Here is a 14,567-nt window from a genome sequence, read left to right on the forward strand (position 1 = left end):
AAGAGACAGAGCGAGAGAGAGAGAGAGAGACAGAGCGCGAGAGAGAGAGAGAGAGAGAGACAGAGCGCGAGAGAGAGAGAGACAGAGCGCGAGAGAGAGAGAGACAGAGCGCGAGAGAGAGAGAGACAGAGCGCGAGAGAGAGAGAGACAGAGCGCGAGAGAGAGAGAGACAGCGCGAGAGAGAGAGACAGAGCGAGAGAGAGAGACAGCGAGAGAGAGAGACAGCGAGAGAGAGAGACAGCGAGAGAGAGAGAGACAGCGCGAGAGAGAGAGAGAGACAGCGAGAGAGAGACAGCGAGAGAGAGAGACAGCGAGAGAGAGAGAGACAGCCAGAGAGAGAGAGAGAGACAGCGCGAGAGAGAGAGAGACAGCGAGAGAGAGAGAGAGAGACAGCGCGAGAGAGAGAGAGAGAGACAGCGAGAGAGAGAGAGACAGCAGAGAGAGAGAGAGAGACAGCGCGAGAGAGAGAGAGACAGCGCGAGAGAGAGAGAGACAGCGCGAGAGAGAGAGAGACAGCGCGAGAGAGAGAGAGACAGCAGCGAGAGAGAGAGACAGCGAGAGAGAGAGAGACAGCGCGAGAGAGAGAGAGACAGCGAGAGAGAGAGAGACAGCGCGAGAGAGAGAGAGACAGCGCGAGAGAGAGAGAGACAGCGCGAGAGAGAGAGAGACAGCGCGAGAGAGAGAGAGACAGCGAGAGAGAGAGAGAGAGAGAGCGAGAGAGAGAGACAGCGCGAGAGAGAGAGAGAGACAGCGAGAGAGAGAGACAGCGAGCGAGAGAGAGAGAGAGACAGCGCGAGAGAGAGAGAGACAGCGCGAGAGACAGCGCGAGAGACAGCGCGAGAGACAGCGCGAGAGACAGAGAGACAGCGCAAGAGAGAGAGAGAGACAGCGCGAGAGAGAGAGAGACAGCGCGAGAGAGAGAGACAGCGCGAGAGAGAGAGAGAGACAGCGAGAGAGAGAGACAGCGAGAGAGAGAGAGAGACAGCGCGAGAGAGAGAGAGACAGCGCGAGAGAGAGGCGCGAGAGAGACGGCGCGAGAGAGAGAGAGACGGCGCGAGAGAGAGAGAGACGGCGCGAGAGAGAGAGACGGCACGAGAGAGAGAGAGAGAGAGACGGCGCGAGAGAGAGAGACGCGCGCGAGAGAGAGAGACGGCGCCGCGAGAGAGAGAGACGGCGCGAGAGAGAGAGAGACGGCGCGAGAGAGAGAGAGACAGCGCGAGAGAGAGAGAGACAGCGCGCGAGAGAGAGAGAGACAGCGCGAGAGAGAGAGAGACGGCGCGAGAGAGACGGGCGAGAGAGAGAGAGACGGCGCGAGAGAGAGAGACGGCGCGAGAGAGAGAGACGGCACGAGAGAGAGAGAGACGGCGCGAGAGAGAGAGACGGGCGCGCGCGAGAGAGAGAGACGGCGCGCGAGAGAGAGAGACGGACAGAGAGAGAGACGACGCCGCGAGAGAGAGATAGAGAGAGATACGGCGCCGAGAGAGAGAGAGACGCGCCGCGAGAGAGAGAAACGAGGCTCGCGAGAGAGAGAAACGGCGCTGCGAGAGAGAGAGAGAGAGAGACGCTCGCGAGAGAGAGAGACGGCGCCGCGAGAGAGAGAGAGACGGCGCGAGAGAGAGACGGCGCTCGCGAGAGAGAGACGGCGCTCGCGAGAGAGAGAGACGGCGCTCGCGAGAGAGAGAGACGGCGCTCGCGCGAGAGAGAGAGACGGCGCTCGCGAGAGAGAGAGACGGCGCTCGCGAGAGAGAGAGACGGCGCTCGCGAGAGAGAGATACGGCGCTCGCGAGAGAGAGAGATACGGCGCTCGCGAGAGAGAGAGACGGCGCTCGCGAGAGAGAGAGACGGCGCTCGCGAGAGAGAGAGACGGCGCTCGCGAGAGAGAGAGACGGCGCTCGAGAGAGAGAGAGAGACGGCGCTCGCGAGAGAGAGAGACGGCGCTCGCGAGAGAGAGAGACGGCGCTCGCGAGAGAGAGAGAGACGGCGCTCGCGAGAGAGAGAGAGAAGGCGCTCGCGAGAGAGAGAGAGAGACGGCGCTCGCGAGAGAGAGAGAGAGACGGCGCTCGCGAGAGAGAGAGAGACGGCGCTCGCGCGAGAGAGAGACGGCGCTCGCGAGAGAGAGAGAAGGCGCTCGCGAGAGAGAGAGACGGCGCGCGAGAGAGAGAGACGGCGCTCGAGAGAGAGAGACGGCGCTCGCGAGAGAGAGAGACGGCGCCGAGAGAGAGAGAGACGGCGCTCGAGAGAGAGAGAGACGGCGCCGAGAGAGAGAGAGACGGCGCTCGAGAGAGAGAGAGACGGGGCGCTCGAGAGAGAGAGAGAGACGGCGCCGAGAGAGAGAGAGACGGCGCCGAGAGAGAGAGAGAGACGGCGCCGAGAGAGAGACGGCGTCGAGAGAGAGAGAGACGGCGTCGAGAGAGAGAGAGACGGCGCTCGAGAGAGAGAGAGACGGCGCCGAGAGAGAGAGAGACGGCGTCGAGAGAGAGAGAGACGGCGACGAGAGAGACGGCGCGAGAGAGACGGCGAGAGAGAGACGGCGAGAGAGAGAGAGAGGCGGCGAGAGAGAGAGAAGGCGCCGCGAGAGAGAGAGAAGGCGCCGCGAGAGAGAGAGAGAGACGGCGCGCGAGAGAGAGAGACGGCGCTGCGAGAGAGAGAGACGGCGCTCGAGAGAGAGAGAGACGGCGCCGAGAGAGAGAGAGACGGCGCCGAGAGAGAGAGAGACGGCGCCGAGAGAGAGAGAGACGGCGCCGAGAGAGAGAGAGACGGCGCCGAGAGAGACGGCGCTCGAGAGAGACGGCGCCGAGAGAGACGGCGCTCGAGAGAGAGAGAGACGGCGCCGAGAGAGAGAGAGAGAGACGGCGCCGAGAGAGAGAGAGACGGCGCGAGAGAGAGACGGCGCCGAGAGAGAGAGAGACGGCGCCGAGAGAGAGAGAGACGGCGCCGAGAGAGACGGCGCCGAGAGAGAGCCGAGAGAGACGGCGCCGAGAGAGAGAGACGAGCGCCGCGCGAGAGAGAGAGAGACGCGCGCGAGAGAGAGAGAGAGAGACGGCGCCGCGAGAGAGAGAGAGAGACGGCGCCGCGCGAGAGAGAGAGAGAGAGAGCGCCGCGCGAGAGAGAGAGAGAGACGGCGCCGAGAGAGAGAGAGAGAGAGACGAGCGCCGCGCGAGAGAGAGAGAGAGACGAGCCGCGCGAGAGAGAGAGAGAGAGAGAGAGAGAGAGACCGCGCGAGAGAGAGAGAGAGAGAGAGACGGCGCGCGAGAGAGAGAGAGAGAGAGGCGCCAGAGCGCGAGAGAGAGAGAGAGAGAGACGGCGCCGCGCGAGAGAGAGAGAGAGAGAGACGAGCCGCGCGAGAGAGAGAGAGACGAGCCGCGCGAGAGAGAGAGAGAGAGACGGCGCGAGAGAGAGAGAGAGCGCCGCGAGAGAGAGAGAGAGACGCGCGCGCGCGAGAGAGAGAGAGACGGCGCGCGCGCGAGAGAGAGAGAGACGGCGCGCGCGCGAGAGAGAGAGAGACGGCGCGCGCGCGAGAGAGAGAGAGAGACGCGCGCGCGAGAGAGAGAGAGAGACGGCGCGCGCGCGAGAGAGAGAGAGAGAGCGCGCGCGAGAGAGAGAGAGACGGCGCGCGCGCGAGAGAGAGACGGCGCGCGCGCGAGAGAGAGAGACGGCGCCGCGCGAGAGAGAGACGAGCGCCGCGAGAGAGAGAGACTCGCGCGAGAGAGAGAGACGCGCCGCGCGAGAGAGAGAGACGGCGCCGCGCGAGAGAGAGAGACGCGCTCGCGAGAGAGAGAGACGGCGCTCGCGCGAGAGAGAGAGAGACGGCGCCGCGCGAGAGAGAGAGACGGCTCGCGTCATGAGAGAGACTCGCGCGCGAGAGAGAGAGAGAGAGACTGCGCGCGCGAGAGAGAGAGACTGCGCCGCGCGAGAGAGAGAGACTGCGCCGCGAGAGAGAGAGAGAGAGCGCGCGCGCGAGAGAGAGAGACTGCGCGCGCGAGAGAGACTGCGCCGCGCGAGAGAGAGACTGCGCGCGAGAGAGAGACTGCGCCGCGCGAGAGAGAGAGAGACTGCGCTCGCGAGAGAGAGAGAGACTGCGCCGCGAGAGAGAGAGAGAGACTGCGCCGCGCGAGAGAGAGAGAGAGAGAGACTGCGCTCGCGAGAGAGAGAGAGAGAGAGACTGCGCGCGCGAGAGAGAGAGAGAGAGAGAGAGAGACTGCGCCGCGCGAGAGAGAGAGAGACTGCGCCGCGCGAGAGAGAGAGACTGCGCCGCGCGAGAGAGAGACTGCGCCGCGAGAGAGAGAGAGACTGCGCCGCGAGAGAGAGAGAGACTGCGCCGCGCGAGAGAGAGAGACTGCGCCGCGCGAGAGAGAGAGACTGCGCCGCGCGAGAGAGAGAGACTGCGCTCGCGCGAGAGAGAGACTGCGCCGCGAGAGAGAGACTGCGCCGCGCGAGAGAGAGACTGCGCCGCGCGAGAGAGAGAGAGAGACTGCGCCGCGCGAGAGAGAGAGACTGCGCTCGCGCGAGAGAGAGAGAGAGACTGCGCCGCGAGAGAGAGAGAGAGACTGCGCCGAGCGCGAGAGAGAGACTGAGCGCGCGAGAGAGAGAGAGACTGCGCCGCGCGAGAGAGAGAGACTGCGCCGCGCGAGAGAGAGAGAGAGACTGCGCGCGAGAGAGAGAGAGAGACTGCGCTCGAGAGAGAGAGAGAGAGACTGCGCGCGCGAGAGAGAGAGAGAGACTGCGCCGCGAGAGAGAGAGAGAGACTGCGCGCGCGCGAGAGAGAGAGAGAGACTGCCGCGCGAGAGAGAGAGAGAGACTGCGCCGCGCGAGAGAGAGAGAGAGACTGCGCCGCGCGAGAGAGAGAGACTGCGCTCGCGCGAGAGAGAGAGAGACTCAGCGCGCGAGAGAGAGAGAGAGACTGCGCCGCGAGAGAGAGAGAGACTGCGCCGCGCGAGAGAGAGAGAGAGCTCGCCGGGAGAGACTGCGCGAGAGAGAGAGACTGCGCTCGCGCGAGAGAGAGAGACTGCGCCGCGCGAGAGAGAGAGACTGCGCTCGCGAGAGAGAGAGACGGCGCTCGCGAGAGAGAGAGACGGCGCTCGCGAGAGAGAGAGACGGCGCTCGCGAGAGAGAGAGACGGCGCTCGCGAGAGAGAGAGACGGCGCTCGCGCGAGAGAGAGACGGCGCTCGCGCGAGAGAGAGACGGCGCTCGCGCGAGAGAGAGAGAAGGCGCTCGCAAGAGAGAGAGAGAAGGCGCTCGCAAGAGAGAGAGACTGCGCTCGCGCGAGAGAGAGACTGCGCTCGCGCGAGAGAGAGACTGCGCTCGCGCGAGAGAGAGACTGCGCTCGCGCGAGAGAGAGACTGCGCGCGCGAGAGAGAGAGATCGCCGCGCGAGAGAGAGAGAGAGACTGCGCCGCGCGAGAGAGACTGCGCTCGCGCGGAGAGAGAGACTGCGCTCGCGAGAGAGAGAGACTGCGCTCGAGAGAGAGAGAGAGACTGCGCTCGCGAGAGAGAGAGAGAGACTGCGCTCGAGAGAGAGAGAGACTGCGCTCGCGCGGAGAGAGAGAGACTGCGCTCGCGAGAGAGAGAGACTGCGCTCGCGCGAGAGAGAGAGACTGCGCTCGCGCGAGAGAGAGAGAGACTGCGCTCGCGCGAGAGAGAGAGACTGCGCGCGCGAGAGAGAGAGAGACTGCGCTCCGCGAGAGAGAGAGAGAGACTGCGCTCGCGAGAGAGAGAGACTGCGCTCGCGCGAGAGAGAGAGACTGCGCTCGCGAGAGAGAGAGACTGCGCTCGCGCGAGAGAGAGACTGCGCTCGCGCGAGAGAGAGACTGCGCTCGCGAGAGAGAGAGACTGCGCTCGCGCGAGAGAGAGAGACTGCGCCGCGCGAGAGAGAGACGGCGCGCGCGAGAGAGAGAGACGGCGCGCGCGCGAGAGAGAGAGAGACGGCGCGCGCGAGAGAGAGAGAGACGGCGCGCGAGAGAGAGAGAGACTGCGCTCGCGAGAGAGAGAGACTGCGCTCGCGCGAGAGAGAGACTGCGCTCGCGCGAGAGAGAGACTGCGCTCGCGCGAGAGAGAGACTGCGCTCGCGCGAGAGAGAGACTGCGCTCGCGCGAGAGAGAGACTGCGCTCGCGCGAGAGAGAGACTGCGCTCGCGCGAGAGAGAGACTGCGCGCGCGAGAGAGAGACTGCGCTCGCGCGAGAGAGGCGGCGCTCGCGAGAGAGAGGCGGCGCTCGCGAGAGAGAGACTGCGCTCGCGAGAGAGAGACTGCGCTCGCGAGAGAGAGAGACTGCGCTCGCGCGAGAGAGAGAGACGGCGCTCAGCGAGCGAGAGAGACGGCGCGAGAGAGAGAGAGACGGCGCGAGAGAGACGAGCGCGCGAGAGAGAGAGACGGCGAGAGAGAGAGAGACGGCGCGAGAGAGAGACGGCACGAGAGAGAGAGAGAGAGACGGCGCGAGAGACGGCGCGTGCGAGAGAGAGACGGCGCCGCGAGAGAGAGAGACGGCGCTGCGAGAGAGAGAGACGGCCACAGAGAGAGAGAGACGGCGCCGAGAGAGAGACGGCGCCGAGAGAGAGAGAACTGGCGCCGCGAGAGAGAGAGACGGCGCCGCGAGAGAGAGAGAGAAACGGCGCTCGCGAGAGAGAGACGGCGCCGACGAGAGAGACGGCGCTGCGAGAGAGAGAGACGCGAGAGCGCCAATGTAGAGAGAGAGAGAGAGACGGCGCGAGAGAGAGACGGCACGAGAGAGAGAGAGAGAGAGACGGCGCGAGAGAGACGGCGCGTGAAGAGAGAGAGAGACGAGCGCCGCGAGAGAGAGAGACGGCGCTGAGAGAGAGAGACGGCGCCGCGAGAGAGAGATACGGCGCCGCAGAGAGAGAGACGGCGGCGAGAGAGAGAGAGAGAGAGAAACGGCGCCGCGAGAGAGAGAAACGGCGCCGCTCGAGAGAGAGAGAGACTGCGCCGCGAGAGAGAGAGACGGCGCCGCGAGAGAGAGAGACGGCGCATGCGAGAGAGAGAGAGACGGCGCCGCGAGAGAGAGACGGCGCTCGCGAGAGAGAGACGGCGCGCGAGAGAGAGAGACGCGCGCGAGAGAGAGAGACGGCGCGCGCGAGAGAGAGAGACGGCGCGCGCGAGAGAGAGAGACGGCGCGCGAGAGAGAGAGAGACGGCGCGCGCGAGAGAGAGACGCGCGCGAGAGAGAGAGAGACGGCGCGCGCGAGAGAGAGAGACGGCGCGCGCGAGAGAGACGGCGAGAGAGAGCGAAAGAGAGACGGCGAGAGAGAGCGAAAGAGAGACGGCGAGAGAGAGCGAAAGAGAGAGACGGCGAGAGAGAGCGAAAGAGAGAGACGGCGAGAGAGAGCGAAAAGAGAGAGAGAGCGAAAGAGAGAGACGGCGAGAGAGAGCGAAAGAGAGAGACGGCGAGAGAGAGCGAAAGAGAGAGACGAAGAGAGAGAGCGAAAGAGAGAGAGCGAGAAGAGAGAGACGAAGAGAGAGAGAGAGAGAGACATAGAGAGGATGAGAGAGAGAGAGAGCGAGAGAGAGCGAAAGAGAGAGACGGCGAGAGAGAGCGAAAGAGAGAGACGGCGAGAGAGAGAGAGAGAGCGGCGAGAGAGAGAGACGGCGAGAGAGAAAGAGAGAGACGGCGAGAGAGAGAGACGGCGCGCGAGAGAGAGAGAGAGACGGCGAGAGAGAGAGACGCGCGAGAGAGAGAGACGAGACGGCGCGAGAGAGAGAGACGGCGCTCGCGAGAGAGAGAGACGGCGCTCGCGAGAGAGAGAGAGACGGCGCGCGAGAGAGAGAGACGGCGCGCGCGCGAGAGAGAGAGACGGCGCGCGCGAGAGAGAGAGACGGCGCGCGCGAGAGAGAGAGACGGGCGCGCGCGAGAGAGAGAGACGGCGCGCGCGAGAGAGAGAGACGGCGCGCGCGAGAGAGAGAGACGGCGCGCGAGAGAGAGAGAGACGGCGCGCGCGCGAGAGAGAGACGGCGCGCGAGAGAGAGAGACGGCGCGCGAGAGAGAGAGAGACGGCGCGCGAGAGAGAGAGACGGCGCGAGAGAGAGAGAGAGACGGCGCGCGCGAGAGAGAGAGACGGCGCGAGAGAGAGAGAGACGGCGCGCGCGAGAGAGAGAGAGAGACGGCGCGCGCGAGAGAGAGAGACGGCGCGCGCGAGAGAGAGAGAGACGGCGCGCGCGAGAGAGACGGCGAGAGAGAGCGAAGGAGAGACGGCGAGAGAGAGAGCGAAAGAGAGACGGCGAGAGAGAGCGAAAGAGAGAGACGGCGAGAGAGAGCGAAAGAGAGAGACGGCGAGAGAGAGAGAGACGGCGAGAGAGAGCGAAAGAGAGAGACGGCGAGAGAGAGCGAAAGAGAGAGACGGCGAGAGAGAGCGAAAGAGAGAGAGCAGAGAGAGAAAGAGAGAGACGGCGAGAGAGAGAGAGAGACGAGAGAGAGAGAGAGAGAGAGAGAGACGGCGAGAGAGAGAGACGGTAGAGAGAGAGACGGCGAGAGAGAGAGACGGCGAGAGAGAGAGACGGCGAGAGAGAGAGACGGCGCGAGAGAGAGAGACGAGCGAGAGAGAGAGGCGCACGCGCGAGAGAGAGAGAGGGCGCACGCGCGAGAGAGAGAGGCGCACGCGCGAGAGAGAGAGGGGCACGCGCGAGAGAGAGAGGCGCACGCGCGAGAGAGAGAGAGGGCGCACGCGCGAGAGAGAGAGGCGCACGCGAGAGAGAGAGGGCGCACGCGCGAGAGAGAGAGGCGCACGCGCTGAGAGAGAGAGAGAGGCGCACGCGCGAGAGAGAGAGAGGCGCACGCGCGAGAGAGAGAGGGACGCGCGAGAGAGAGAGAGGCGCACGCGCGAGAGAGAGAGAGAGGCGCACGCGCGAGAGAGAGAGGGCGCACGCGCGAGAGAGAGGGCACGCGCGAGAGAGAGAGAGAGGGCGCACGCGCGAGAGAGAGAGGCGCACGCGAGAGAGAGAGGGCGCACGCGAGAGAGAGACGGCGCACGCGAGAGAGAGACGGCGCACGCGAGAGAGAGACGGCGCACGCGAGAGAGAGACGGCGCACGCGAGAGAGAGACGGCGCACGCGAGAGAGAGACGGGCGCACGCGAGAGAGAGACGGGCGCACGCGAGAGAGAGACGGCGCACGCGAGAGAGAGAGCGCACGCGAGAGAGACGGCGCACAGAGAGAGAGACTGCGACAGAGAGAGAGCGCACGAAAGAGAGAGACGGCGCACGCGAGAGAGAGAGACGCGAGAGAGAGACGGCCGACGCGAGAGAGAGACGGCCCTCGCGACGAGAGAGAGAGACGGCGACGCGAGAGAGAGAGACGGCCCTCGCGAGAGAGAGCGACAGAGAGAGACTGCGACAGAGAGAGACGGCCGAGAGCGAAAGAGAGAGACGCCCTCGCGAGAGAGAGAGAGAGAGAGAGACGGCCCTCAGAGAGAGAGAGAGAGACGGCCCTCGCGAGAGAGAGAGAGAGAGAGAGACGGCCCTCGCGAGAGAGAGAGAGAGACGGCCCTCGCGAGAGAGAGAGAGAGACGGCCCTCGCGAGAGAGAGAGAGACGGCCCTCGCGAGAGAGAGAGAGAGACCCCTCGCGAGAGAGAGAGAGAGAGAGCGCGAGAGAGAGAGAGAGAGAGACGGCGCTCGCGCGAGAGAGAGAGAGAGAGAGAGAGACGGCCCTCGCGAGAGAGAGAGAGAGAGAGAGACGGCCCTCGCGAGAGAGAGAGACGGCCCTCGCGAGAGAGAGAGACGGCCCTCGCGAGAGAGAGAGACGGCCCTCGCGAGAGAGAGAGACGGCCCTCGCGAGAGAGAGAGACGGCCCTCGCGAGAGAGAGAGACGGCCCTCGCGAGAGAGAGAGACGGCGCTCGCGAGAGAGAGAGACGGCCCTCGCGAGAGAGAGAGACGGCCCTCGCGAGAGAGAGAGACGGCCCTCGCGAGAGAGAGAGACGGCCCGCGAGAGAGAGAGAGACGGCCCTCGCGAGAGAGAGAGAGACGGCAAGAGAGAGAGAGACGGCGCGAGAGAGAGAGAGACGGCCCGCGAGAGAGAGAGAGAGAGAGAGAGACCTCGAGAGAGAGAGAGACGGGCGAGAGAGAGAGAGACGGCCCGAGAGAGAGAGAGAGAGACGGCCCTCGCGAGAGAGAGACGGCCCTCGCGAGAGAGAGAGAGAGACGGCCTCGCGAGAGAGAGAGAGAGACGCCCTCGCGAGAGAGAGAGAGAGACGGCCCTCGCAGAGAGAGAGAGAGAGCGCCTCGCGAGAGAGAGAGAGAGACGGCCTCGCGAGAGAGAGAGACGGACGGCCCTCGAGAGAGAGAGAGAGACGGCGAGAGAGAGAGAGAGACGGCCCGCGAGAGAGAGAGACGGCCCTCGAGAGAGAGAGAGAGACCCGCGAGAGAGAGAGACGACGAGAGAGAGACGAGAGAGAGAGAGAGACGGCCCTCGCGAGAGAGAGAGAGAGACGGCCCGAGAGAGAGAGAGACGGCGCGAGAGAGAGAGACGGCGCGAGAGAGAGAGAGACTGCGCGAGAGAGAGAGAGACGGCGAGAGAGAGAGAGACTGCGCGAGAGAGAGAGACTGCGAGAGAGAGAGAGACTGCGAGAGAGAGAGACTGAGCGAGAGAGAGAGAGACTGCGCGAGAGAGAGAGAGAGACTGCGCGAGAGAGAGAGAGAGAGACTGCGCGAGAGAGAGAGAGACTGCGCGAGAGAGAGAGAGACTGCGCGAGAGAGAGAGAGAGAGAGAGAGAGACGCGAGAGAGAGAGAGAGAGCGGCGAGAGAGAGAGACTGCGAGAGAGAGAGAGAGACGGCGAGAGAGAGAGAGACGGCGGAGAGAGAGAGAGGCGAGAGAGGAGAGAGAGAGACGGCGAGAGAGAGAGACGGCGAGAGAGAGAGAGAGACGGCGAGAGAGAGAGAGACGGCGAGAGAGAGAGAGACTATAGAGAGAGAGAGAGACGGCGAGAGAGAGAGAGAGCGAGAGAGAGAGAGAGAGACGGCGAGAGAGAGAGAGACGGCGAGAGAGAGAGAGACGGCGAGAGAGAGAGAGACGGCGAGAGAGAGAGAGAGAGTAGAGAGAGAGAGACGGCGAGAGAGAGAGAGACGGCGCGAGAGAGAGAGACTGCGCGAGAGAGAGAGACTGCGCGAGAGAGAGAGACTGCGCGAGAGAGAGAGACTGCGCGAGAGAGACTGCGCGAGAGAGAGAGACTGCGCGAGAGAGACTGCGCGAGAGAGACTGCGCGAGAGAGACTGCGCGAGAGAGACTGCGCCTGCGCCTTCCCCTTAATGGAAGTGAAACCACTTCACCTCCCAAGAGGCTAAAACATTTCAAAATTACACAGAAACCACACAATCAAAAGGGGATGAAATGGACATGTTAAAACACATATAGATGCCTACCAAAGACACATATTAATGCACGCACACACACTGTTGAGATAAGGTTCTTTACTGCCTAAGTTTGACAGTTGAAGAGCACCATATCTTACAAGACAGATGGAAACCTAACGTTCACCCTGAGTGGTTAAGCCGGTTACAGTGGTACAGAATAATAGGCTAGAGTGTGTGTGTGTAGCTAGATTACCACAACATTTCAAATGCCATGAGGACAGTGCAGAGATCTAACCCATTTCATTTCACTTCACTGTCTGCAATGAGGGGGAACAAATTGGAGAGCTAGAATTAATTGAATTATTTGTGTTTTTCAGGGCAGACGGATGCAAAAACGATGCATCCCATTTGTATGAGACAGGGTCCTTGACCTGAGGACGACATCACGAGACGAGTAATGAGCGTGTCACTCCTTCCACTAGGTGGGTATTCTATACAGTCTCTGTTCCCAGACAAGACACATTACCCCTCAAAGCAGAGGCAGCAGAATGGCACGTGAAGGTCACCTTGGAAAGCAGATGCGATTCCTCTTTGACCTTCAACCTGCTGAGACTGAATGACTGGAAGACACAAGGCAATGTTCTTTCAATGTGTTCAATTAGACTGACTGATAGCCACTGTTCCAGTGTGTTCAATAACACAGAGATCCGGAGCCCCATATCCCTTTGCTCCGAGTCTATTTGAGGCTTGGGTCGTGCTGCGGTACTGACTTTATCAAATGGTTTTAGACGACTGAGGTGGGGCTATACGCTGACCTTTTGTTACGAGGAGCATGTGTGCGCCTAAGTTGAACAATGTTGGCGCACCCAGAGAAATTTAGAAACACAATGACAAATATTTGAGTAAAATCGCATCACTGTAGAGCCCTGTGGGGCTTATTGAGTTGAACACAGATCCTCAGAGGAGGAGCCATTTCTATTACCTTTTCATGACAGAACATCAAGCCGGGTACAAACAACCCTCAAACCGCTGTCCGAGCCCATATTAAAACGGGTACAAACAGCCCTCAAACCGCTGTCCGAGCCCATATTAAAACGGGTACAAACAGCCCTCAAACCGCTGTCCGAGCGAGCCCATATTAAAACGGGTACAAACAACCCTCAAACCGCTGTCCGAGCCCATATTAAAACGGGTACAAACAACCCTCAAACCGCTGTCCGAGCCCATATTAAAACGGGTACAAACAACCCTCAAACCGCTGTCCGAGCCCATATTAAAACGGGTACAAACAACCCTCAAACCGCTGTCCGAGCCCATATTAAAACGGGTACAAACAACCCTCAAACCGCTGTCCGAGCCCATATTAAAACGGGTACAAACAACCCTCAAACCGCTGTCCGAGCCCATATTAAAACGGGTACAAACAACCCTCAAACCGCTGTCCGAGCCCATATTAAAACGGGTACAAACAACCCTCAAACCGCTGTCCGAGCCCATATTAAAACGGGTACAAACAACCCTCAAACCGCTGTCCGAGCCCATATTAAAACGGGTACAAACAACCCTCAAACCTCTGTCCGAGCCCATATTAAAACGGGTACAAACAGCCCTCAAACCGCTGTCCGAGCCCATATTAAACGGGTACAAACAACCCTCAAACCGCTGTCCGAGCCCATATTAAAACGGGTACAAACAACCCTCAAACCACTGTCCGAGCCCATATTAAAACGGGTACAAACAACCCTCAAACCGCTGTCCGAGCCCATATTAAAACGGGTACAAACAACCCTCAAACCGCTGTCCGAGCCCATATTAAAACGGGTACAAACAACCCTCAAACCGCTGTCCGAGCCCATATTAAAACGGGTACAAACAGCCCTCAAACCGCTGTCCGAGCCCATATTAAAACGGGTACAAACAACCCTCAAACCGCTGTCCGAGCCCATATTAAAACGGGTACAAACAACCCTCAAACCGCTGTCCGAGCCCATATTAAAACGGGTACAAACAACCCTCAAACCGCTGTCCGAGCCCATATTAAAACGGGTCATTATTTCAGTTGGAGGGCAAACTGCATCAGCATGTTTGTTTTGGAGAATTCCATTAGGGAGAGGCAGTTCCTTAGAGCGAAGGGAGGGGGTTATTTACCATAAAATCGCATCACTGTAGAGCCCTGTGGGGCTTATTGAGTTGAACACAGATCCTCAGAGGAGGAGCCATTTCTATTACCTTTTCATGACAGAACATCAAGCCGGGTACAAACAACCCTCAAACCGCTGTCAGAGCGAGCCCATATTAAAACGGGTACAAACAGCCCTCAAACCGCTGTCCGAGCCCATATTAAAACGGGTACAAACAGCCCTCAAACCGCTGTCCGAGCGAGCCCATATTAAAACGGGTACAAACAACCCTCAAACCACTGTCCGAGCCCATATTAAAACGGGTACAAACAACCCTCAAACCGCTGTCCGAGCCCATATTAAAACGGGTACAAACAGCCCTCAAACCGCTGTCCGAGCCCATATTAAAACGGGTACAAACAGCCCTCAAACCGCTGTCCGAGCGAGCCCATATTAAAACGGGTACAAACAACCCTCAAACCACTGTCCGAGCCCATATTGAAACGGGTACAAACAGCCCTCAAACCGCTGTCCGAGCCCATATTAAAACGGGTACAAACAACCCTCAAACCGCTGTCCGAGCCCATATTAAAACGGGTACAAACAACCCTCAAACCGCTGTCCGAGCGAGCCCATATTAAAACGGGTACAAACAACCCTCAAACCGCTGTCCGAGCGAGCCCATATTAAAACGGGTACAAACAACCCTCAAACCGCTGTCCGAGCCCATATTAAAACGGGTACAAACAACCCTCAAACCACTGTCCGAGCCCATATTAAAACGGGTACAAACAGCCCTCAAACCGCTGTCCGAGCCCATATTAAAACGGGTACAAACAACCCTCAAACCGCTGTCCGAGCGAGCCCATATTAAAACGGGTACAAACAACCCTCAAAACCGCTGTCCGAGCCCATATTAAAACGGGTACAAACAACCCTCAAACCGCTGTCCGAGCCCATATTAAAACGGGTACAAACAACCCTCAAACCGCTGTCAGAGCGAGCCCATATTAAAACGGGTACAAACAACCCTCAAACCGCTGTCAGAGCGAGCCCATATTAAAACGGGTACAAACAGCCCTCAAACCGCTGTCCGAGCGAGCCCATATTAAAACGGGTACAAACAGCCCCCAAACCGCTGTCCGAGCGAGCCCA

The 14,567-nt window shown here is 61.0% G+C and overlaps 1 protein-coding gene across 1 annotated transcript in view; it reads right to left on the reverse strand.

Moving 5' to 3' along the window:
* gpatch8 (G patch domain containing 8) overlaps positions 1 to 14,567 on the reverse strand; it is a 49,943-nt gene that overhangs the window by 25,076 nt on the left and 10,300 nt on the right.

This window comes from Oncorhynchus keta, chromosome 32 (genome assembly GCF_023373465.1).
Source record: "Oncorhynchus keta strain PuntledgeMale-10-30-2019 chromosome 32, Oket_V2, whole genome shotgun sequence".
NCBI classification, from domain to species: Eukaryota; Metazoa; Chordata; class Actinopteri; order Salmoniformes; family Salmonidae; genus Oncorhynchus; species Oncorhynchus keta.